Source organism: Triturus cristatus, chromosome 4_2 (assembly GCF_964204655.1).
Source record: "Triturus cristatus chromosome 4_2, aTriCri1.1, whole genome shotgun sequence".
NCBI lineage: Eukaryota > Metazoa > Chordata > Amphibia > Caudata > Salamandridae > Triturus > Triturus cristatus.
In genome coordinates this window covers 754,589,897-754,617,164 of record NC_140586.1, presented here as the reverse complement: position 1 = coordinate 754,617,164, position 27,268 = coordinate 754,589,897, and the positions used below count along the sequence as shown (strand labels likewise).

The 27,268-nt window shown below is 43.2% G+C and overlaps 1 long non-coding RNA gene across 1 annotated transcript in view; it reads right to left on the bottom strand.

Annotated features, from left to right (window-relative positions):
* Window positions 1–27,268, bottom strand: part of LOC146835000 (uncharacterized) — an 820,977-nt gene that overhangs the window by 390,676 nt on the left and 403,033 nt on the right. Inside the window, exon 2 of the long non-coding RNA XR_014960362.1 lies at window positions 4,520–4,642. This is a non-coding gene — a long non-coding RNA (uncharacterized LOC146835000). The remainder of the gene's footprint in view (window positions 1–4,519; window positions 4,643–27,268) is intronic.

Sequence of the window (27,268 nt, the reverse complement as noted above, 5' to 3'; positions counted from 1 at the left end):
CAGATGCCACATAAAGTTAGGAGCATATAGCCAATCAGGACACAGTAAATACTGTACACGCAGTGATCACACGCCCCCATGCTGGACATCTAGACACATTACTCACTGGCCGCATTGTGTCCACGCAAGGTCGAGGTCCACCTGGATTTCCTATCAGATACATTAATTTATGATTTCACAGACAGCGGTTCACATCCCTTACCAAAAAAGTATCGACTAAACTGTTTACGACATTTAATTAATTGTATAAAAACCCATTTCAGATCAATTGAAAGTTGAGACAGTCCTCAGACTCGATGCCTGTGGCTTCTCTCGACTGCACTGTTTAATTAAACAAACTGTTCCTGTTTTGCCAAGCACCTCTTTTCTCTTGTTTTTTCAAGGTATTTCATGTTCAAGCAACATCTATTTGAATACTCAAATCACATACAATAACAATAACATTTTACCTGGAGTTTGGAGGTTTCACTGAACAACTTATATAACACTGTAAATTGACTGTCATAGCCAGGAGGGTGATAAATGACTTCAATTAAATGAGAGAAATCCACCCCTGCTACAATTTTCAGTGGTCAAATGGTAAAAGCAAAGAAAGAGGAGATGGGGATTCCTGCACCTGAAGGTTTAAAAAGTCTTTGTGCAAGAATTCTACTCCTCCACCTCTTTTCCAAGAATGGCTGCTAATACTGCTTTACAAAATACGTAAAATAACATTCAGCACCACAGAGAAATATCACTTTCTATCAAGCCATGCATGTGGATTTCAATGTAACTAATACTGAACATTTAAGAAAGTAAAGTCATATTTACTGACTATCTATATTTCAGGATTAGTCTTTGCTATTTCATTAATACCATTATTAATAGGTATTAATATTAGCTCATCCTTATTGCACTGTACCACATTAGTTATGCAGACCAATAGGCTGCAATAAAAATGCCTGCGGTTTTTAATTCATTCCCTACACATAATCTCCATTCAAAATAATAAAATGTAACTATCTCGCACTGTATCAAATATGCTTAAACTATGAGTATAACTTTGCCTGTAGAAAACACCCTTTAAAAGGATGCCTGGGTGAGAACCCCTGGGGCAACACAATGTATACTTTGTGATTGGTCTATTTGTAAAAGTCTAATGACTAAGGAACAACAGCATGCACTTGTTGGAAAGGATGGAGAATTATCTTCCTATTCATGAACAGAATGCCTTGCATGAGAGAAAACTGGGTTGCCTCTCACTTGTGGAAATGCAGGATATTTAAGAACCACTGCAGGTGAGGTTGGAAGCTCTCTAATGACCAAGCACCCTGAGCTCTCCTTGATCTTTGAATGATGTTTGAAAGCATGGGAGTTGGAGAAAAGGCATACACAAACATTCCCAACCAGTCCAGCATGTAAACACCCCACAGTCAAAAGAGCAGTAGTAAGCTGATGCCACCCTTGATATCACATGGAATAGGGCTGAAATGCTATTACAATTTTCCTCCTGACATCCTTGAAACTGATAACTTGGAGGCATACTTTGAGAAGCAAAAGGACTGCCTTCCAGTTGAGCAGGATTAAAAGAAGGGATTATCAGACATATTGCATGAATTGACTATGGACAGGCCCCTTCAGACCCCCCCATCCGCTCTCAGACATATCTATCTTGACTGAGACCTAAGGATACTGTAGGTGAAATGGACACAGCACCAATTGGTTTGGACTGGCTGTCCAGGAACTGATACCGGTGCCCAAGTCATTTAAATAGATATTATTTTGTGTTACTCTTGGAGTGGAGATGCTACCCATTAGGGAGGTGTGGAGTTCCAGGGGGCATTAGAACCACTGGTCTGTGGGAGAGAAACATTGTAGGAGGATGTTTGGAGTTTCCATGGTTGGGTAGGAAATGATCTTGTCATGTTTTTGTCCTCACTGGTCTGTATGATATTACTCCTGCTTGATGCTATCTGAAACAATTTTGGGAAGTTCACCAGTAACTTAAGTTTGAGGAGGGTTTAAAAAATTAGGATTAGATCAAATGCCGCCAACTCTCTGGAAAATGTCATTCCAAGACAGTCTTCAAGGTTTAGGTAGTAAATCGACCATTTGCAGCTTCTGAAACCTTGCAGATATTCGGAAATACTCCTAGGGCTGTATGACACAATCCTGTTCTGGTATGCTGGGCCTTCTGAATAACCCAGAGGCGCTTCATGTGATCCGGATTGATGCTGGTGTACAGAGAATACTCGGTCATTTGTTTCACCCTCTTGTTCTTGCCAGGAGGTAGTGTGAGCTATAGCTTTTCCCAAGGGTGGTCCAAACTCTGTGACGCTAAAGAGAAGGAACCTCTCAACATTCCTCTATCATAATGGAACAGCTATCAAGGCAGAGGTCACATTGTGTGTGGCAGCTGTGGAGAGTATAAAATATAGCCTTGTCTGGTCATTGACAGGAGTAGTCACCAGTATGGATCAACTGGAAGGGAAGCAACCCCATCACTGGGATGGCATTTGTGCCATATAGAAGTGTCACAACAGCTGCCTGTGCCGCAGGGTATGTTCAGTTTTCCCATGAAGTATCACCTTTTCAACTGGTGGGTGTTCGCTGAAGGGTTGAGATGAAAAGTGACCCTTTCTCTGAAGGACTGAAATGTTCTTGGCCCATTTGAATGAGGACAGTATTCTGAACAGCAGCATTAGCAAGTAGAGCATCCATTTGTCTGTACTCTACTAGATTTGCAGAGCAGCAACACCCTGTATGTTGAAGGTTCAAAGAGGTTTTTTATATTAAATTGCAAGTGAATACATTTAACCTGCAGTCCCAAGACATGAGCCTCATCTACCATCACACGGTGAACACGTTTATGGTCGGTGCAGTTGTGTATCTAGGGCATCTAGTCCTCAGCAGCTTTGCCACCTCCTTCCAGGAACTCAGTATACATTTATTCTCTTCCTGGCCATGTCTCGAAAGGGAAGAGGACTAGTGGTCTACTATGTGCCAAAGGTACAAATCACAGGTTGCCTGTACATTGGCCTTGGCTTGTCTAAACAAGAGACCTTGTAGTCTTTGGGAGCATTAATTTTTTTATAATCTTGGAGACTGCTGGCATAGACATGTATTTCTTTCAGAGTTTCCATGGTTTCTAGAAGACACAGAGCTCCACAGGGAGAACATTGTTTATGGAATTTGAGGCTTCCACCACAGCACTGATGGCCTCATTTTCTGAGAGAGAAGCTGCTTTCGTAACAGACTGCGCGTGCATTTCATTTGCCTAGACATAAATGTATGATAAAGTAGAAGACAAGTCCACACTTACCAACATCAGCATCATCTCTTTCCGAGTCTATTTCCGAGGCTGACCTCTTTAATTTCTTGTTCAGATGCAAATTTGTAACCCATCAGCTGAATTTGGTCCTATTTCATCCCCTATTCTAGTAATCAATTAGCAACATGCGACCAGTAGGACACAGCTACGTATGATCTAGGCTACCTATATATAGTTTGCCACTTGGCTGATTTCCTCATTATCTATAAAACCATTTGGTATATATAAGTTTTCTGTTCCAGATAGATGATTATCTGCATGACTATGACTGAATCCAGTGTGAACCTTTAAACACTAATGTCTGGTCAATCCGCCAAGGGGCTAATGTGCAGAGGCCTTATACGGTCCAAGGTTTCTTAAAGTCATTGATGCAAACGTAGTGGTCAGTGATTATAAAAAGGCATATATTTATTGTTGTAGAGCAGAATGGTCTATACCACAAGGAGAACAATGGTGAGTTTTTGAAACAGTACCGGGCTAGGTTACCTCTACCTCAAATGAAGCATCTACAACCTCAGTGTGAGATCAGGCAAAAACAGGGATGCTCGCCCACGATGGGATTTGGTAAATACTTAAAGATTCGTTTTTAATATCAAGTTGGTCTTTACCCTGGCACTGATGTAACTATAATCCCTCTTCTCCTGCCAAAAGTTGTGAAGTCATTAAAAAGGCAACCCATACAATCACCAACACCATATCCACTCATATTAAAGAGCCTTCAAGGGCGGTCACCAACTTCCACAAAATCATCACAAACAATGATTTTTAAAATGCTCTGATTGACAAAGATGATTTCCACAAACATTTTCTTGACTTTTCTCTGATATGAAAACATGTTCCTGAATAATCATGACGAATAATAATTGTTTACAACAAATCACATTCAATGTATATTTCTTGTAGTACAGGATGGAACATAGAGCAATTGTCTGAAGTGAAGATCCACTGACCGAGACAGTGTCAATCCCACTGAGGCATAAAACATTTTGAGAAATCCCCTTTTGCCCGCCCGGAGCCTTTTCAGGAGCATTAGGTCAGGTGAGGAGGGCAGGTAAGGAACACGCTGGGACAGGGGAGAAGAGGCCACTAGAGAGCTATTGCAAAGAATTCAGGTTTGAATTGAAAGATGTGTTTTTGAAAAATTCTAGGGATTGGCGCCGGGAAGAATATTATTTTTGCAATCGTGTGAACAATTTTGTTTTCACTTACCACTTTCAAAACAGGCATCAAGTACGAGATGTCCTTTTCTAGGCAGTCCACAATAGCCCGGCGGAAAGACTGAAAGCTTGTTGACGTTACCCGCGATGATGTCCTCAGCTGCCATCCCACTGCCTGATATGAGACAAAAAAAAATCTATATAGTTGTGACGTGTCCCGGTCCCTTTTTAATTCATACAAAAATAGGCAAATACGTTAAGGTTTATTATGTGATTCTAAAACACAGAAAGAACACATTACAGTCAAAGGCTACTGAAGTAATAATTTTAACAGATCAAGTCCTACCAATAATCGAAACAAGCATGTATTTATGCCTGGATCCAAATTTGGATTTGAGTTTGTAATTGCAGAAATACGCTTAAATCCGATCAACGCTGGGTTCCAAAAAAATACCAGTAGGGACCATAATTCTGTTGTGATTTTTCACAAAATTATGGCACACAAATTAAGAAAGGAAAGCATTTCAGAATTATCGTAAATGATCAGTTATAACATTTCAGAAACACACATTTTTGAAGTATGCCAGTATTTTCAGGAGTTTGCTCCAAAACGCCCGAACTATGTACAAAATGAATGTAGTGTGGAGTGTGGAAATTCAAATATGTGTGGCATCTCAGGGCAGTGTCAGACTCATATTCACATTTTTCCCACACTCGCCGAAACACTTCTGAAGAAAAGTCGATACAGGCAGATGTAGTAGGATAGCAAAAAAAGAATTCAGCAGCACACAGAAAAAAGAGGTCATTTTAGCTGGGTCTGACCATGACCTATGAAAAGTTTCAGCAACAAATGAAACCATACACACCAATAAATCAAAAATCCCAGTGAAAGCAAAGGCAAGAGTCTGAGACCAATTCATAAAGGCATTTATGAGTTACTTGAAGGAGAACTCTTGAAGTACTACTTAAATGCCTTTGTGAATTGCCCCCAAAACGTTTAAAATGGGAATTGCCAGGAAATACTCCTATGCAGTTAGTACTCCTCTAGTGCTCTCTTACATGCCTTTGTGAATTGGCCTGAAAACATCCAAAATGAGCATAAAATGGGAAAATTAGGGGATTATTTTTAGACAGCTTGTAGAAATAGAAAGGACTGTGCTCTTTTTGCACTTTTACTAATAGAGAGTGGGCATTTCATGGCTGACTCACAGAGGTACACAAAAGAGTTCTTCTGTAGTTTTACTTCCCAGACTTATTAATGCTTTTGTGAATTGACTTATGTCCAATTCACAAAGGCATCAATCAACCAGGAGTTTGGATAGCACAGCTACTCACTCGTGAGGGTCCCAAGGCATGGAACAGTGTGTAGAAGAGCACTCCTTTCGTTTTACTTGACATACTCATAAATGACGTTGTGAATTGGCCCATCTGGATGTGATTTCAGACATACCAATGTCAACGGAAGGTCAAGTTAATTACTGTAGTGATTTAATCAAATGATCAGTTGAAGGTTAAAGGCCGACAGCTGTGGGAAGCTGGCCAGTGATCATTGTGGCGGATACAAATGGAGATAGAAATAAGATATAGATTCTCATATTTAGGAAGGCTTTCCTCATTGAGGACTTCTTGAGAGGTGCATAGCACCCTGTGCCCCCCAGTAGGCTATTCAACACCTCAGGGCCAAACACAATACCTGTGGAGAAACAGGGAACTAAAATAGATACCACAGCCGATAAGAGATTCATTATTCATGGAAAAAGTGTGTCATGTGAGCAGCATACTAAAGGTAATTTTAAAATAGAACGTCCCAGGTGTTCTCCATATGTCAATTAAAAACTAAGAAGTGTTTAGACCATTAAAAGAAAAGTGTGAACGCGTAGGTGAACATAGCACATCATTTGAAACAAAGCTTCTAAGTGGAATTGTACAGAAAAAAGTGAATTTAGATTGAGTTTTCTACTATCTGGCTGCACAAAATCATCTGTCAAATGTAACCTCAAGCTTGTTTTAATTTCGATTGCTAATGCCCTTTTCTTCTAGTGGTTAATGTTATTATCATCTATGTGCCGAGACTCTGCACGAGTAAAGGAAAAAAGAGGAGCATCACCAACAAGCACATTGTCTACACCAAATGTACATGGTCAGCCACCGCGATTCTCTGGTGCTCCAAAGTGGAGGAGGGTAGACGGAGTACTGAGGAGCTGGGTTGGCTAACGTCACTGGAGGTAAGGGCCAGAGCCCTCAAAGGCTCACTGTCAGGCCTCCTCAGATCAGTTATGTGAAATGATGGATAGGGCCTGCTGGGGAAATCACTCCCTGATCCTCACCTACAGATCACGTAGGCCGCCACATGGATTGGGTGGGGATGTGTTTAGCCATACAGCTCAGTCTAGGACTTGCCAGATAGTTGCAAACTTATGTGCTATTAAGGAGAGTAGTGAATCATTCCCCGTCTATGCTCTAAACCGCATCCCCCAAAGCATACAGTCACGAGGCAAGGTATCCAACAATTTCCTACCACTGGCAAGCAGAAGGGTCATGTTTCCTCAATGCACCTTTGTTGTTCAAACTTCCACTGGGGGTGTTGTGCTGTTTGCATTGGCGCCGCCCTATGTGGCTTCGACTGTAATTTGGACCATGTTACCTCATTGCGCTTCCAAGGTTATTGCACTGATATTCTTCCTCCACTATTCACGGCACTGTCACACGCATCTGCACAAAGTATTTTCCTCCCTCACCACTTTCCTCGTCACTGCTTCCCTTGACACGGCATTATGACAGACACTTAACGACCACCGAAAGGCGCGCCTGGTCCATGCCCACCTCACTCGGCATAGGGTGGACGTTTGTTTTCTAGAGGAGACCCACCTGTTGCCAGCTACCTCCTCCAGACTTCTTTCTCGACACTGGGGTGAAATTCATTCCACTTTCTATTCTAACTACTCTAGGGGGGTGTCCATCCTGTTACGCAAAGGGCTCCCTTGGCAGACTTCCCAGGTGGTTATCGACCCTGAGGGGGCTGTTTGTGCTCCATCATGGCACCCCGCAGGCCCAGCCCTTGACACTCGCTGCTCTGTATGGTACCAATAGTGACGACCCTTTCTTCTTCACACAAGTCTGGCACCACATTTCAGCCCTTGGCCCGGCTGTGCTTCTCTGGGGGGGTGATTTTAATGTAACACTATCCTCTACCCTAGACCGGTTTAGCCCCCGCGTCTCTCGCCCTTGCACAACTGCACTCCTCAGCTCCATTCTCACTGATAACTCCTTATATGACGCATGGTGCCATATTCGCCCCGATACACGCAAAGGTACTTGTGTCACTGGCTCCAGCGGCTGTTGGTCCGGCCTGGACCTTTGGATCACCACCCCGGACGCCCTTGCATGGCTCACCTCCGTTGACCACATGGCACGCACCCTCTCCGACCATGCTCCTGTTCGCTTATGCCTGCGCCTCCCACACTCCCCCTGCCGTGCTTTCTCCTGGCGGCTTCCCCCTAATGCGCTATTCCACTCGGTCTTCTGTGACAAAATACAAACCGCAATCACAAATTATTTCCAGCTTAATGAGGGTTCCGTCGATTATGGGAGGGTTTTAAAACCTTAATTCGTGGGGAATGTATTTCCAAACAGTCTGGTGTCTTTCGCTCTATTCGTGGTACTCTTGCCAAATTGGAAATGGAGATTAAGGGTCTTGACTCTTCTCACTCCAGTGACCCCAACCCCAATACGCTTGGGCCCATTCCCATCGGGTGTGGTACTCGCCAGGGGCGTCCGCTGTTTCCCATGCTTTTTGCCATCGCAATGGAACCCCTCATGGCTCGACTTTGCCAACCTCATACCCAGAGAGGCATCGGATTTGCGGCTTGTGCTCTACTAGTGTCCATGTACGCGGACGATGTTACTCTTTACGTCCGCAACCCTCAGGAGAACCTCAGCCCACTGGTTCATGAGGTGATCCACTTTGGCGGTTAGTCCGGCATCCAGGTGAACTGGAACAAGTCTGTGCTGTTTCCCCTCACCGATGCCACGGTGCCCTTCGACCCGGACTATTCCTTTGTGTGGGTGTCAGAGCCCACTAGATACTTAGGTATTTGGTTGAGTAGAGACGTTGATGAACTTTGGAGGGTTAATTTTGGTCACGCAGTGAACTGGTTTGAGTCCAAGATCCCCTTTTGGAGCCGGTTGCCACTATCGCTAGCCGGTCGCATAGCCATTGCCAAAATAGTGGTGCTCCCTAAGTTTTTATATTTATTCGTCAATATCCCCATCCCTCTCACCGCCCATTTTTTCCTCAAAGTTCGCTCTTTGCTAACTACTCTGATCTGGGCCGGTCAGCAACCTAGGATCGCATACAATATTCTAACCCTCCCAATGTCGCTTGGCGGGCTTTGCGCCCCCGATTTTAAACTCTATGCCTTCAGTGCCCAGGCCAGTTTTCTCCACTTCTGGCTTCACCCCACTCCGTTCCAGCCTCACGTCATGGTGGAAGCTGACCTGGCTGCCCCGTGGCCACTCACGACTGCTTTATTTGCCCCAGCGAAACCCCCACGTGCTGAGATCGATATGGTTGAGACCTTATGCTGGGCCTGGGAAGGGCTCAGTAAAATTTCAGGTTCTGACATGCTTTCCGCGGACACGATGCCAATCACTCATCACCCGGCCTTCCCTCCCCTCCAGTCTTGTGGGATGGTTAAACCCGCCACCAGCCTGGGGCTCTCTACAGTGTCAGATTCTTCGCACCCGCTACCGACTCTGGACCCATGGCAACCCTGCTTTACTATCAGCTCAGGTCTGTCTGCAGGAAACTTCACCCCTCGTTTCCCCAGCCCCCCTCCTCGATGGCCACTCTCAACCTCCTCTATACGTCCCCCTCCCCAAAGAAACTAGTCACTAAAATATACTATCTCTCACACTGGCAGCGTCTTCCACCTCCACTGACCGGGCGTGTGTGGTCTGGGGCAAGGACCTAGGTGTTGAAATCTCCCAAGTCGACTGGCTGTATTGTTGTAATCAGATTAAACATCTCTCCCCTAATAACCGTCTGCACCTTATCCACTTTAAGTATTTACATAGGCTCTATCGGACTCCTGTCCAGCTGAACAAGATGGGTCTCATTACCAACGATAGATGCCTGCACTGCTCTGCGCCTGCTGCTGACTTCTCCCACCTCGTGTGCCCCCAGGTCTCCGCATACTGGCGCGGGGTCTGCACTGCTATTTCGGATATAACCTAGTCGCTAGTCCAACCCGATCCAATGCTTTGCCTCTTAGGCTTTGTTAACTTTTGTCCAGATGTCTCCCGCAGATTGATTGCCATGCTGCTGGTCCTCGCACAGCGCAGGGTCTCCATGTGCTGGGGTCGCAGGCCTGCACCTAAGGTAGCCCTCTGGCTGGAGGATGCATCACGTTGCCAGACTCTCCTGTCCGAATTCTGGGACCTTATGCTGCCCAGATCCCACTCAATTGATATATGGGGTCCACTCGTGTCCTACCTTTTGAGTCACAATTCCCAGCCCCCTCTCCCGAGCTCCCCGCGGCGGCTGCCGGTGAAGGTCAATGAGTAGCTTCCTTTCCTTCTCTCACTCCCCTCTGCTCCTTCAGCCTTCCCTCTCTACTCATGGGGCCCCTCTCTGTAGTTCCCTTCACTGTTCCAGTGTTTCCACGATATTTTTCCTCTGTGTTGATTTAAAGTGGTACGTGTACGAGATAACCTTCGCTAAATCTTATTGTATATCTGTGCATGTTGATTTGACACGGTGCAATCTTGAAACTTCGTTGTGCTAAATTTTCAATAAAGGTTTTTGAAAACTCCAAAAAAAAAAAAGAGCGCGTGGTACACACCAAGAGACAGCCTGTTGGAAGAGAACATAAAAACAAAAAAACTGACCAAATTGTATGCGTGACAACTGTTGGACTTGGCCCTTTTTTCAGGGTCATCCCTGAACTTTTTGCATTCCTCCTGTCTTTTTTCTAACCTGATTTTATGACTCTGGGCACTTTACAACTGCTGATCAGTGGTACAGTGCATATACTCCCTATTGTAAATTGTTGTAATAGATTAGTGACTCCATGATTGGCTTATTTCATTTACTTCTCAGACCCTGGTACAGTGCACCATGTGTGCCCAGGGCCTGTAAATCAAATGCTGCTTGGGGGCTTGCAGCACTGGTTGTGCCACCCACAAAAGCAGCTTGTAAAATGTGGCTCAGGCCTGCCATTTCAGAGCCTGTGTGCAGTCTGGGACTGCCAGGTCGACTTAGCAAGTGCACCCACTTGCCAGTCCCTAAACCTTCCCTTTTCTACATGTCAGCCACCCCTAAGGTGCATTGTATGTGAAAGGTAGGACATGCCCTGATGTGTGTGACATGTCCTGATAGTGAATTACAGCCAATTTAATTTTTCACTATTGCAAGGCTACCTGCTCCCATAGGCCAGAATAGGCAGCTTGATTATACCATCTTATAATCCTAACTGACCCAGGGAACAAGGTAGAAAAACGAGTTTAGTATGCCTCCTAATTGGAGGGTGCTGAAGTCCAGATTGAGGGGTGAGAGGGGGAGAGAGTCCCCAGTGGAAGAACCAGTGGGTAAGGGGCCAGCCAGAAGAGTTGAGTCTCCTAGGAGTGACCATGGTGACACCACTTCTGTCCTGGGGGATCTTCACACTCTGTCAGATGGACAGGGGTCAGGAGATCTGCACCAGGCAGACAACTGTAATCAGTGTCCCTACCGGTTTGTCTTCTGGGGGCACCACTCCAGGTGGGAGGGTGCAGGACTCCAGTAAGGGGGTCGGGGAGAGGGCAGCCTCACCCCTGACCTCTGCCCAGTCTAGGGGTGCAGACCCGAAGCTGGGATCCCAGTTGCAGGATAGCACCCCTGAACTGGTGGGCGAGTTGTGCAGGACACCTGCCACAGGTGCCCTGACAATAATGGAAGGGGGTACTGCTCCAGGTGGGAGGGTACAGAGCCCCAAGGAGGAGGAGGACCGGGTGTGGGAAAGTCCACCCCAGTCTCCTGTCCAGCCACCGGGTACAGGCTCGGGGTTGGTGGGCCAGTGTCAGGATGTCATACCTGACAGGAGGGAGTGTGGACCAAGGGTGCCAAGCACGTGGGGCTAATGTCCCCCGCTCTCTGACGCCACAGAGGTTGGATAACCATGAAAGACCTGGGGCCTGGTTCTCATCACTGACAGCTGTCAGTTGCCACTGTGGCTTGCTGTCCTGGTGGACAGAGTTGCCCCTGGGATGGGGACAGGAGTCACACCTCTGGGGTGGACTGGGCCACACCTCTGTGTTGGCCATGCGGGTACTGTCTGTCTGTCGGGACACACCTGTGAGCAAGCTAAGGTTAGGTGCTGAACAGATGGTATCCACAGGTGAGTAGAAGGGTTCCCCAAGGGTTAGCTTAGTGGGCCCTGAGAGTATGGACAGAGGGTTCCAAATGGGTTCAGATTGGCGTAGAACTGGAGTATGCCCCTGCAGTTGCGGGCCAGGATCCATGTTCTATCGCCCAAAGCAAGGAAGCCCATCAAGGTTGTGAGTAGTCTATCCTGCGTTTAGGCTGGAAGGGGGTTGTGTTTTGTTGGTTTGATGACTCAGTGCTAAAGTGCATATGCTCCCTATTGTAAATTGTTGTAATGGATTAGTGACTCCATGTGTGCCCAGGGCCTGTAAATCAAATGCTGCTGGTGGACTTGCAGCACTGGTTGTGCCACTCACAGAAGCAGCTTGTAAAATGTGGCACAGGCCTGCCATTACAGAGCCTGTGTGCAGTCTGGGACTGTCAGGTTCCTAACCCTTCCCTTTTCTACATGTCAGTCACCCCTAAGGTAGACCCAAGGGCAGGGTGTGTTGTACGTGAAAGGTAGGACATGCCCTGATGTGTGTGGCATGTCCTGATAGTGAATTACAGTCAATTTCGTCTTTCACTATTGCAAGGCTACCTGCTCCCATAGGCCAGAATGGGCAGTTTAATTATAACATTTTATAATCCTAACTTGACCCAGGGAACAAGGTAGAAAAAACGAGTTTAGTATGCCTGTACTCAGAATGGTAAAATACATCTTTTATTGTGGGTGATTTTTACATTCTGTGTTTAAAAATATCACTTTTAGAAAGTAGGTATTTTCTTGCCTAACCATCCAGTATGCCTCTGCTAGTTTTGTGTATTCCATGTCTGGTTTGTGAGTGACCAAGGGGTTGGGGAGGGGTTTGGCTCGAGCAGTCTGATTGGTCAAGGCTGGGCTGAATAGGACCTGCATTGAATAGAGAGTAGGGACAGGAGATTTCCTTTCACTTGCCTGAGCCTTCATAGAATTGAGAGTAGGGGGGAGACTTCCTTTCAGCTACCTGGGCCAGGTCTGCTTTCAACAATGCTGTCTCCACCTCCTGCCAGGATTCTGCATCAGGGAGGACAGAACTGGTTTTGGTTAGGCACAGACTCTCTCTGCCTTCAGAGGACTAAGGATACTGCAGTATAAATATTGGGGCCCAGACCCCAGAACTTTAGATCACATCTGGGAATCAAGACAAACCATTGCTGAGGAAAGAAACCAAAGAAGCTGAAGGAGGAGACTGCCCCAGCGCTGGTGACTGTTTGGGGTTGACCTTCAGTGGTTACTTATTGCCAAAGAAAGGAGAAAAGGAACTTTGTGTGTACTTGCACCATCTTGAGGAACATCTCCAAGGGTTTGAATTTGAGCTTGCCTCCTGTTCTGAAGTCTCAGGGCCACAAAGACTTCAGCACCAGCTCCCCCTGAATTCCCTTGCTGGGAATCCTACCTGCAGTGAGGTGCCTTCTGTTGTTTGGGCCCTCTGAGAGACTGCGTGTCGCTGGGAGATGGAAGCGCGACGCAACGAGGAGAAACGGGTCACCGCCGCAGCAGTTGCCGTCGCATCGCTGAAGGAGCGTGCCGACGCCGCAGCTGTTTGCCGTCGCATCACAGATGAAGCATGTCGCATCACCGGAGAAGCGTGTCGCTGGCGTGGCTCCCAAGTTCATCAATTTTGCCGCACGGCTGTCGGGCGTGCACGCATTGCATCCACGTTGTCGCATCGCATCCAAGACATCATTTTGTCGCATCGCACCGGATCGTCGCATCGCGGCGGCATCTTGTCGCATCGTAACTGGAACGCAGTAAGAAAACGACGCATCACCTCCTCTCCAGTAAGGAACCGACGCATCACCTCCACTGTGCTGCAGTAAGGAACCGACGCATCACCTCCCCCGAAGCAAAGAACCAATGCATCACCTTTCCTGCAACCCTTTTGTTTGTTTTGCTTGACGCAACCAAGATACTTTGAAAGTAAAGTGTCGCATTTACCATCTACATCGAACTAAGCTATTTCTACCATTTTAAAGTCTTTGTTTTGATTACTGTATTGTGGATTTTTGTTGTTTGGTATTGTGTTAAGTCTTGTAAAGATTAATTATTTTTCTAAACTGGTGTAGTGTCCATTTGTAGTGTTTTCACTGTATTACTGTATGTGTTCACAAATGTTTTACACACTGCCTCTGAGATAAGCCTGTCTGCTTGTGCCAATTTACCAAGGGAGTGAGCAGGGGTTTTTCAGGAGTGTATCCCCCTTTGCCTGACTAGAAGCAAGGGTCCCTATTTGGACAAAGGTGTATACCATTGCCAACTAGAGACCCCCATTTCTAACAAGAACATACAATCAGCACACCAACTTTTTAAGAGAATCGTCAGGAGGAATGGGCATTTAATCATAAACCCTGAGTCCACATTGAAGGAACGTCTCTTCACCTTACAAAGAAGTAAGAATATCAAAGTTCTGGTTGTACATTGAAATACAAATGAAGAGAACCCAGTACATTGTGACAAATGGTGGGCTTTCCATCCATCTTAGGTGATCACAGGTGTGGGAATTGTTCAGGATGGCAATTAACTGTAGAGGGCACATAAATAATATATGATCAATGTTAAATAAAGCACCTTGAATTCACAAACTAGAATTTCACGAAAGTGCTGAATATCAGTAAATGTCCATGTGATTTGGCATACATCAGAAAAAAAAACCAAGAATTAAAAAAGTACATAATTCAACACAAATTCCACACTCAAAACACCACGATTACTCGCCCTTTAGTCAAACACTACCTGTCACATAATCATACAGAAAATTATATCAAGTGGGGAATCTTAAAGCATGTGGTCTCAAAGAACAATGACATGGAAACAGCACTTCTAACAGCCGAGGCATGGCTGATACTTAATCAACAATGAGCTATCAGAGGTCAACAACATATAAATCCGCAACATCTATAGAGGTGCTTTAAAAAATTCATAATACAAGACTTGGAATATGTGGTTTTTAAGGTGACAACAGTGAAAACTATGACAATGATACATGCATGCCACACAGATGGTCAGAAAGAGGTAACTAAAAAGCTACATCCCCCATGATCACATACACTTGTAATACTGAAATTGGGAAAGTATAGAACAAGGAGCAATGACAATAATGATATTTTGCAGATTTAACATGGCGGTGACACCTGAACTAGGAACATCTGTTAAGTATTTCAGGAGTAGCAAGCGCATCAATAAACGTAATCGTCTCAATAGAGGACCACAAATCCCATGGTCCCTGGCAAAGAGTGAAGCCTAAGTTTGACAATCTAATGAGCGCCATCATTATTCAAGCAGAGTAGGCCGCAATAGGTGCAAACGGGGATGTAAAAGCAGAGGACACTGAACAAGTCAAAAGAGAAATACGCAAAAAGGAGTGAGAGGCACCTCCACAGGCCAACCAAAGTAGTTCTGGCTTGCCAATTTTGCATGCTAGGCACCACAAAATGGATCTGAAGCTTACTTAAGGCAACTCCAAACTAAGGTATTCAATGTTTGACACAGATTAAGTGATACATTTCTCTCTTTCCTTTCAGCTACCACAGTAAAAACATACAGATACAAGCATTTCCCTGTGAACAGGTATGATCATAATGAGAGCACTGAAAGGGTGATAGGTGAAGGGTAAAGTCACAGCCATGTATATACTTTTTCTTAACAAAAAGTTTACAAAATGTTCTAAACAGAACACACATTACTGATTATAGTGGTTATAAAATCCGGCTTCTAATTACAAAAATGGATGGGCCCAAGGAAGATCTCACAAATTAGGTCCACAGGGAGATCGAAACACATAGGCATGGTGGAGTGCTTGGTTGCAACACAGAAAAAGGATTAAGTCCACAACACTGGACTATAGGACACAGAGTAGCACCCACAGAAGGGGACAGTCTAATCTTCATGCTTCAGATATATATTAAACACAGTTAGGTAAAATTGTTGATTATACAAAAAATAATTTAACCTTTATGTGCAGCGCTTGTTTTAACCACCACGTTCTGTTATGAGGTTTGTCCTTGAGTAGGCATTTCTTAATTTTAATGTTATTGATCGGGCACGGGTTGTGCTCAGTATCGAGTTGGTGGTAAATGTGAACTTTTGTTGTTTGTCTAAAGAAAGTCATAAATATTGTGTATTGTGGAAGCAAATGGTAAAGCCTGAACCACTGAGAAATGAAAAAGAGTGTTTATTAAAATTAATTAACGCAGACATGATGAAAAAAGTCTGCTTGTCTGACATTGAATAATGACTTAATAATTGATAGTGAAACCAATTGCTTGTTCGGATACTATCATTCAGCCGTGTCATCAGACAGGGAGTGACAGCTAACCCACCTTGTGCGAATCCAACACATACAGTAATTGAAACCGGCAAATCTGGATTTAAAAATAAAACGAACAAAGCAACCAATCGGATCTCACTGTTACTGGATGAAGCCGCCTTTGCCCACAAACAGCATGCATTAGCCGTGATGCAATCTTACAAAACTCTGAAACCCCAACCGTACTTGTCCAAAAAATGTTCACACCAAAAAAAGCTAAGCCTGCCCCTATTGAGGCTGGGATCATTCCCGTCGAAAGATCTCTCTCCAAAATGGAAAACGACGTGGATGACAAAGGAACGCCGCCTCTGCAGACTAGGTGACGACTCACTATTACTTCTAAGCTTCTCTCCTTCACTCTTAGACAGCCGCAAACCCCTCCTTCGGGAAATGCTGAGAAGAGAACAAATAAGGACTTGCAGAGCGGCCGCCATAAAATGCCTCGGAGGCTCGGCTGCTCAATTGTCCTGCAGAGCTATAAAACTTTGGAATATAGCGGCAAAAGAATTAGACAAAAAAGAGAACTGATCTGAATCTGTCAAAATGGAATTGCTTTGCACATTTACTTATGAACCTTCTTTCTCACATCTTTCTTGTCACATCCTGCAGAAGCAAGTTAGTTTTACATTTATTTATTTAGAAGATCATACCACCATTATATGAATTTTGATCTGTTTTTATTCTTTGTCTTACCCAAATGACTGCTTGATGTTTCATGTACCTCGGTGGCTTGTCCCACCCTTTTATGATTTTAATGAAATCAAATAAAAGTATTTTTGACTGACTATATATTAAACACAGTTAGGTAAAATTGTTGATTATACATAAAATAATTTAACCTTTATGAGCTTGTTTTAACCACCAAGTTCTGTTATGAGGTTTGTCCTTGATTAGACATTTCTTGATTTTAATGTTATTGATCAGGCACGGGTTGTGCTCAGGATCGAGTTGGTGGCAATTATGAACTTTTGTTGTTTGCCTTAAAAAAAGTCATAATTGTTGTGTATCGTGGAAGAAAATGGTAAAGCCTGAACCACTGAGAAACGAAAAAGAGCAGACATGATGAAAAAGGTCTGCACGTCTGATATTGAATAATGACTTAATAATTGATGGTGAATCCAATTGCTTGTTAGGATACTATCATTCAGCCATGTCATCAGACAGGAAGTGACAGTTTGCAAACAGGGGGAATCCCATCACTAGTGGATTTGTGTGGAGAGGCCCAGTTGCTTAAAACCTTTATTAAACAGTGTTCAGGTTGTTGGGTACACCAGGAGGTCCCACGCTGGCACACATTTCCTTGTAATTTGGTAACTCTATGAATCCTGGTCAAGATGCTCATTCCTAAGCCTGCACACTATTGTGTTTCACCATATTACATAGTGTGCCAGGTTTCCACAAGAGCCAGTGGCAGTGTTCTTGTATTTGAGATTACAGGGTAGTTATCAATCTGTGCAAGCCATAATCTATGCTCTTCCAACCTCCCCCCTCCACCCCTTGCTAAAAGTCCATCTAGGGTTGGTCATGTGATTGCCTTGTTATATTCAACCACTCATGGTGAACTTGAGCTCACCATCATTTGCTACTGACCCAGCCTTAAATCTCACAGTTCAGCATACTATACCCACCAGCCACCCAGGATACCACACCCTACATCTAAGCCATATTTGCATTGTATCAGGCCCAGACCCAAGGGACAAGAGTACACCCCTTTGTTATTCAGATGTTAGGAAATGTGTTTTGACTTTCCTGTGATTGGGTTCTGTATGGTGACATGTTTATGTACATTGTTGGCTATTTTACAAACCACACTGTTCTAAGTACAGGGAACAAATCGGTGCATTGTTTCATTTTCCTGCCCATACTCAGATTATTGGCACAGTATTTCTTAGATTATTGGAAAACAGAACAAAAGTATCTTCCATACTGGCAAGTCTCTTAGAACAACTGTTCTCACTTTCGCACCTCTGCTGAGTCACACCAGGGTGGGGTTCTCTGTGACTGCCCTTTAGTCACATTCATACTGAACACCTTGAGCACCAGTCAGTCTCAGTTTACCTAATCCACACTGTGACTGCTGCCCCCAGAAAGGGCAGTGAGTTGAGGGGTTCAGAGCAACTCCCTTGGTCACTCATAGAATGCCAGAGTCCCGCTGAACACTACGGAACTGAGAGGAACATTATTTAAACAAACTTTTAGGTGGAGCGCAGAAAAGTGAGCTTATACGAATGTGAGATGTGAGATGCATAAAAATATCTGAGATACAGATAAACATCTGGATCGTGCAGGAATCAGGACTGTTGTTACCAGAAGAATTTAATTGTAAATTGTATTTATATAGCACTTACTACCCCATACAAAGCGTTGAAGGGCTTCGCGGTGAGTAGTAGCAAGCTACTCCGGAACCCAAGATTAGAGTTAAATAGTTAGTTGATTAGTAATATGTGCTTCCTTTTTTCCTTGAGGATTAGTACATTTGTTAAGTTTGTGCTCTTGAGTTCTCATGCGTTTACCAGGGTTTTTAATAGAGATAGAATAGAAGTGCATTACAAAAAAGAAGTCGTGAGTTGTTATTGGGAGTAGTAAACCCATCCACGTTACTTGGCTAAATTTGATAAAAAGAAAGGGTAAGTTTAAAAAGGATGTGTGGGAGTTCATTCTGGGCAGAAAGGTTGTGGATGGTTCAGAGAGAAGAAGGAAGAGAAAAGGTTAAAGGGAATCAAAATGTATTGTATTGATGTTTTTAACAAACGAAACAGTAATTAAAGATATAAATGTATAGACTAAACATACTTAATAGCAAATCACTGAACCCTGACAGCCTCCTAAATAAGGATATGTCTAGTCCTTGGCTTATCCACCCAGTTATTTATGTCTCTGTAATAACACCAACATTTTATTCGTATCACACTCAGCCCCTCTCCTACAGTGTTTATGGAAGACGCAACAGACTATGAAATGGATGCTATCTTAGAATCTCTTTTTTATCAAGACATGGTTCGATGTTTGAGCTCCTGGAAGAGTCTGTGTTTTGTCCATGCTCCAGTATTGCACAGGGTAAGTCCCTAGGCTGTCATGAGGGGCCTACTTTTCAAGGAAAACAATCAGGCCCCAAGCCATACTTGCTCCTTGGTTGGTGTTTCCCTCGTACAGGACTGATGTATGTTGAGGTTGGAGAGTCCCAGTCAAAGGGGAGATGCCTCCATATTCTAGGCCAATGCATTATTTTGGCATGGCATGAGGCAGCACAATGACGAACAGAAAGAGATCCTCCTTCAAAGAATGAATTTCACTCATACCATATGGCACCTAGTCAAGGCTCTCCTTATAAAATACTAAGGCCCTGATTACAAGTTAGACAGATTTATGTGTAGAAATGAAGTTCTGAGTGGCAGGAATTTCCTTTACTGTTCGTCAGTTCTGCACTAATATCCGCCTATTATAAGTTACACCACAGAAAATGGAGACACCTGTGCTGATGCTGAAATTCCGCACAAATGTAAATTTGATGGTGTTCAATACAGATATCTACCACCTGCTCCGATCACGTGGTAAACATCTTCTGTGGTGGCTGGTGTAAGCAAGGGGGAGGGTGGGAAAAGGATGGGGAGGACATTGTCAGATAGGCCTTGGTAGACGGTGTGGCAGGGGTGTGGTCTAGGAACTGCGGCTGTGCTGCACTGCAGTCAATCCCAATGCAGCTGGTAGAATCACGCTGAGTGTTCCAGCACCCTGGAAAACTGGATGGGGAAATCCAGGGCATTTTATAATTTTAGGGGGATAGATTTCCACACAAGAATTCCTCTGTGCTGAATTTGTTAATAGGGGCTATTCAGGACAACAATTCCTGAGTAAGCATAGGTAGAGCCTGAAATTATTGCTCAATCAATCAGTGATTTGTGAAGTGCGCTACTCACTTGTGAGGCTCTCAAGGTGCTGGGGGAGGGAGGCAGAGGCCCTGCAGCTCCATTTTAGCCGAAGAGCCAGGTCTTGAGGCTCTTCCTGAAGGTGTGCAGAGTGGGGGAACATCTGATGTTGAGCGGGAGTTCGTTCCAGGTATTTGCTGCGATGTAGGTGTAGGTTCTTCCACCCGTTCTGGCTCTGCATATGTGTGGGGTTTCAGCGAGGGCGAGGTTGGCGGAGCGGAGGTTTCTCTTGGGTGCATGGAAGGAGACTCTTTCGTTGAGGTACTGGGGTCTGGTGTTGTGGAGGGATTTGTAGGCGTGAGTGAGTAGCTTGAAGGTTATTCTATTCTCAATGGGGAGCCAGTGGAGGTGTCGTAGGTGCTGGGTGATGTGTTCATGTTGTGGGATGCCGAGGACGAGCCTAGCAGTGGTGTTCAGGATGGTCTGGTGTTTCCGGAGCAGGGATTTGTTGATTCCGGCGTAGAGGGCATTTCTGTAGTCCGGTCTGCTAGTTATGAGTGTGTGGGTGAAGGTCTTTCTGGATTCGGCAGGGATCCACTTGAAGGTCTTGCGAAGGATGCGGAGGGTATCGTAGCACGAGGAGGAGACGGCATTAATCTGTCTCATGGTGAGGGAGGAGTAGAGTATGACGATCTTCTCTGTGACTTTAGCCGTGAAGGGGAGGAGAGGGATGGGTCTGTAGTTTTTTAGGTCAGTAGGGTCTGCAGAGGGCTTCTTGAGGAGGGGCTTGACTTCAGCGCATTTCCAGTTGTTGAGAAATGTGCATGACTGGAAGGTGGCGCTGATGGTGCATCGTAGCTCGAGTGCTATGACGGCAGCGGCTCTGTGGAAGATGTGCAGCGGGCAGGGGTCCGTGGGGGCTCCTCGGTGAACGTTATTCATGGTCGTGGCGGTGTCTTCGTTGGTGACTGGGGTCCAGGCAGAGAAGGTAGGTTGGCTGGCATTGCTGGGGGTGGGTGTGGTTACAGCGTCAGGTATCTGTACGTTGAAGTTGTCATAGAGGGACATGATCTTGAGATGGAAGTAGTTTGTTGTAGAGGTCCTGGGAGGGTGTGACGTCTGAGGCTTCGCTTGGGGGTTGGGTGAATTCCTGAATGATGCTGAAGAGTTCATTGCTCAATGCCGTGTATCACTTTATAGTGTGCAGGTTTGTTCTGATGTATTGCAGTCTGCAGCTAGCCTTCAGATTCCTGCAGCTCTGTGGCTTTCTTCCATTGCATTCTGTACATGGCATTTGCCTCTCCTCATCAAATTTCGTGTCCTAGTCAATGTTTTTTTTAGTTTTCTCATGTCTTGCATCCTAGCATACCGCTCGTATTCGCATTGGAGATTTCTAGAATATATTGAGGTGTCTCCAGTATCATCAAGAAACCAAAACTCCCAAAGAAGATGGGGGATGTGGAGTAGCCTTTATATTTTATACAAATATATTGCTTGGTGCTGACTAACCTTTTCTTGTACTGATATATTTCTGCCATTGACAAGTCTCCTATGTTGAATACCTTCTTTCTTTAGACCACACATTTCACTTGCTGAGGTGTGTTTGGTCATCGGTAAGTAGCAAGGGGTTGAATTGGAAATGACATTGCTTTGTACCACCAAGTCGTCGCCCACTTACGTGCCCTTCTTCGTACGGCCTGCAATCCTATCAATACAGTGCCTGACCTACACTTCTATTTTGTTCGAAATAATATGACAGGTGAAAGACAATATGTCAGAGAGATACTTTTATTAATTATGGAGCTATAAGTATTGTTATAGATGTCAAATTTAACAGTAAGCCATTGGTACTTTGACTAAAGAAATATCAAGGGGACTCAATTCAATCTGTTCATGGATCAGATCTAGTTCCTGTTTTGTTTACACACTGCAACCAAACAAACAAATTCAGATTACCTGTGGCGGTCTTGACGGAGAGCCCATATAATTTAGTATAATTGTCATGCCCGATTTCCATTAGAAATGTGAAAGTCATTGCTTGTAAGTCATAACTTTGACCTTGAGACAGATTGGGAAAATACAAATTCTTTTTCACTGCTATCAAAAATCTGCTGTTATCCATCAGTGCCCTATGATGATGACATTGGAAGAAAGCATACTTGCAAATCAGACTTAAATCCAGGAGAACAGCATAAATATGCAGATGACTGTAAACTGATAAATGTCTTCCGTACAGATTTTATTACTGCAAAACAGACCTTAAACCCAACACAATAATCATGCACAGAAAATATAGATTTCTTTTGAAAAGGAAAATTATATTTTCAAAAAGTATTTTAAAGAGAATTTAGAGAGAGGGTTTAGTCAGCTTTACATTTCTCCATCTGGGGCACCGGTTTTTTTTGTTTCCAAGAACAATACCACAGAGATACAACCCTGCGAACAACGAATATCATTATTAAAACAGATATTTTACTACTGATTCAGTAGTTTCTTGGTTAAATACGATATAAAGTGATCTAAACTTAAACTAAGAATCAGAAGAAGGAAACCAACTTTAAAAACCCACAGCCGGCATTATGAATATCTGATTTTGCTCTGTCTGTAATATTGTGCTTCTCTGGCCTTTCAGACATCAACAATATTTTTGCAACACTATTGGCGTTTATATGGGAATCACTCTAGATTGTAACTTGACTTATTTTACTGAACTGTCTCGACTCATTCAACATGTGACAGAGTTGCTACCTCATTTAATTAGAACAGTGTATCACTTTTAGGATGTCCTTTCAGCTCAAAATGTAGAAATTGATCCTGTAAAGATCCCATCTTTTGTAGATGGGCTATTAACACTAGACAATGAAGACTGCTCTACCGGGGTTAGTCCTCTCAAATGTAATATTTGAATACATTTACTTAGGAAAGAAAAGGGGTGCCTAATAAATAGTCTCCACAAATGCTAACGACCCTTAAATAATGTTTTCAATCACATAACTGATATGTTATCTGAATATGAGGTTACAATATAGTGTAGTGTGTTAAAAGCCGTGCTCTCTCAAACACAGCACTGCAATGCATTATCTTCCATGCTTGAAAGTTGACAACCTCTGAAATTGACTATATAACTTATTTTAAAAAAGCTCTTAGCTGAAAGGGATGTCCTTGTTACCTGAAGATATTTACCACAGGGTGCTCAGTCACCTATTATCGTAATTTCAGACCATAAGAACCTTCGTTTTTTTTTAAGCAGTCAGGTATAATAATCAAGACAAAAACGTTGAACGTTTTCACAGGAATTGTTTACAGGAATTGGTTTTAAATTTCAGTTTAAGCCTGGACATTACAATTACAAAGTATCTGCTTTGTTCTTAAGTGATCATAAGTCAGATGGTAAGTACAATAATAAACCCCAATATTACATCCAGGGAAACTGTTTGCAGTTTTTTGAAAGATGAATCTTCTCTGAGCGAGCATGACAGATTACTGATTCACCTAGATGGACTCTGTATTGCTGATATATCACAACAGCAATTATTGTTGCTTTGGGGTTTCCATCAGCCACTATTCATGTATCCAGACATGTTAAAAAACTGTAGTAGAAGAACAGATATGAATGCTGGAAAGGAATGAAAACAGGTGGGAAAAATGTTGGCAGCTCTGAATATTGTGACTAGTTTAAAGCTGATCATCAAGCCTCCACATTGCTTTCTCTACTTCGGATACCTTTGAGAACACTGCACACTTTTTCAGAGGATTTTGTAACAGACCTATTTTCATCTGATGTATTCACTGTTACAGTGATAGATGTGTTAACCAATATGTTTCATTTAGAACTTTACAAGATTTTTCCCTAGAGTATTCCAGTTACTCAAAGGATTTGTAAATAATGTATTTTGATAGCAAAGATTGTCTTCTGTGATCATATCGAATCATGGATTTTAGTTGTTGTCTTGTTTTTAGAAAGCTTTCCAGGTTCAATTAAAAGTAGACTTCCGTTGTGGACAAGTCATCATCATCCTTGCGACAGCCAGACAGAACAAACACATCAATGCAGTAAACACTATCTACATAGTTGTTATTCCTCACATGAAAATGATTGATGATTTGCAGATAAAGAATGACAGCCCATGCCAATGTATTTCCCACATGATATAATATATCTATAAAGAAAGAATAGATCATTAAAAATGTGTCTCAAATCCCTAAACCTTACTTCTATTTGGCCATATCCAATTCGGGTTTCAATCCTCAAACTGAGAAACCTATTTTGATTAGGTATTTAAAGATCTACTCTTATTTATTATGAAACATTCATTTTTCCAGAAAATGCGACCAGCCACTATTCCAACCAGCTGCTGCCTATGTATAAAAAAAAAGATGATGTATTTGAAGTCTGGATTATAAGTCTGGCCTTTCTTCTGTTTGATAAATTTGATGTCACTGGTCAGATGATCATACTTTAGAATCTGTCCTTAATGTTTATAGTCTACAGCTGGTAAGGGTCGAATTGTCTGAAAACCCTGTCTAGCTGCAACTTGGGATAGGGCTTCGAGGAGGCGTCATGCTAGAAAACTCCCAGATCCATGCGAAAGTCCTATTCCTCAGTAGTTCTTCATTCAAAATATTATACCTCATGGCCCTCTGATACTGAAAACAGATTAATGCCAGATACTACTAGTCACTTAAAATCATCCAGTACTAAACACTATAGTGCGGTTGGAGATTGGCCTACAAGATGTTCAGAAGGTGGCGTAACAGGGGGTTCTTGCTTGAAGACACACAGAGACATTGAGAAGCTGCCACATTTGTGGAACTATTGAGCAGATTGGCAATGTCATGTTTTAGCAAAACCATTAGAAGGTGATGGGTCTAGTCAATGATACACATGGAAGAAAGCTCGACCAGGAAGACTTATAGGGATATTCCAGTACTGCCTTGCCATGTGATTCAATGAAGTTTAATTCCGATCTAGGGTGGGTGCTAGGTTTGAGTGAATAAGTGTAAATCCTAAAATGAGCCTGTTAATAATACTTTTTATGTGTCTACAATGAAAAAAGAGAGGTGCCCTGTTTGTCTGTAATTGTGGCTTTTTCCTCCTATCTAATTGTGGTGCTCCCTCTTAGTTGGCACTCTCAACAGCGTTGGCCACAATTACGAGGGTGTTCTTCACGTGCAGCACTTCTTCCCAAAGTAATGGAGTGTCGATGTTATCTCTGGAATTCTGACTACTTTAGGCCAAACTGAAGCAAGGTGCAAGAACCGTGCAGCAGGCATGAGCAAGGTGTGGCCCATACAGAGGTGGGCAGCTCAGTTTTGGTGCTTCAACATTTAGCTTGCAGAGATGTTACATACTTCCCAGGATTATAGAGGAAGAGCACGTGGATTCTTCCACCGGTTGCATTCCAGAAGGGCATTCTTGAGCATCTGGAAGATTGTGCGACTAGTACGGTTCAAGCAGATTTCAGTAACTTTCGACAATGATGTATGAAGCTGATAAGGAACAAAAGCATAGTCGATTATTTGCTAATTGGGAATGGGAATGACACTAGCTTGTGTGGATTTTTAGATTTAACCGAGTAGATGTACATTCCTGCATGCCTTAGACATTGTTTAAGCTAGTGAAATGCATGCTTCCAGTGTCCAGCTAGGGTTGTTGGCGTGCAAATGAGGCAGACTCGCTGTATGCATCAATATGATAGCCTTGAAACTGTATATTGCCATCATTTTTCTTAATGAGATGCTCAGTTCCTTTACATCTTAAAATTGAACCTGTTTATACTTTCATATCATCAATGGATTCTTCGCCTTGGTATTGTCTGTGCCTTTCAAAGAGATCAGGTCACATCATGGAAAAGTGCAAATGAGCTCTGCAATGCGAAGGACATCTAGTAAGGCTCTAAGACCCTGATTATTAGTGGAATTGAATGGGGTGAAGCATCTACCACCTTGGTATCCTGGGTGCAGTATTTACCATGTTTTGTAAACGCTTCTGATTCAGAGTTTTTCTTAAGAAAATTAGATATTACATGAAGAAGTCGTGCTTCCGCACCGAATTCCATGTCTCACATTTGACTCTACATTTATTGCCCAGTAAATTAGACCGGGTTTGACCTGCAAACGTTTCCTATGGAAAATTATGGTGGTTGCAGTAACTGCGGCACAACTCAAAAGTCCAATTTCTAAGCAAATAGGGATTTTCACAGTGATCACCGGTTAAAGGCCCACTCTTAATCATAGCAATGGTGGTAATTCATCAAGTGTAGTTAGACTGCACATTTGGTATCACATTTTGTGCAAAAGTTTAAAAAATGTACACACGTATGCAACCTAAATAAACAGTACACAGGAAAAATTTACACAGCACAATTTATCTGAGGTGCAAAACTGTGCTACTAGAACATGTACAAAGGTAATTTGTGTGGACCAAATATTGTGTCAAGAATATAAAGGACAAAAATATAGAGGAGGTAAGTTTCTATGGGTAGGCACAGTTTTACTATATATAACTTCACATATATGTACCTTGACAATATATATCTTCAAGGTACATAGATGTGGGGTTGAGAATAGTAAATCTATACTTACCTATTTGCACTTACCTTATGGATATTTTGGTCCTCAATATTTTTGACATGATCTATCCACATAATATTTTTGTTTCTGATATTCTGTCAGTGATCCCCTTTCTACCTCTCAGTCTTAAACAGTTGGTGGCTGTTGGGGTTCCACAGGGTTCAATTAAATCACATTTTCTCGTTCACATATATACTCTGCCTGTTACTAAAATCTTTCATGCACTACAAGCTTTATGTGTGAGCTTATGATACAGAGTTGGTGTTTGGCCTCTCTAAAAAAAACTCAGATGGAGGTTAACAGAAATCTAGCTGACAAACATTTTCCAAAGTGCCGGTAGTGAATGGGCAAAAAATATTTTGAAGTTAAATCCCATTAAAATAGAAATGATTGGAAACTACCAAGTGTTCAGATATCCTGAGGTAGCATGGCCCCAGGTTATAGGCTCAGGGTCAGCACCTGCTAACTCTGTGTAAAAACTTAGCATCCAACTGGAGGCTACTCTGTCATAAAGATTCAAGTACTGAAAGTTGGTAGCTCCTGCATCTGCCAAAAGAAACTCAAAAAAATGTTCATCCATTTACCAATTCTAAATGGTATAGCTCTCTGATAAATACTCAAATACAATCAAAGCTAGACTACAGGAACACACTTCATCTGGAAACTCTAGT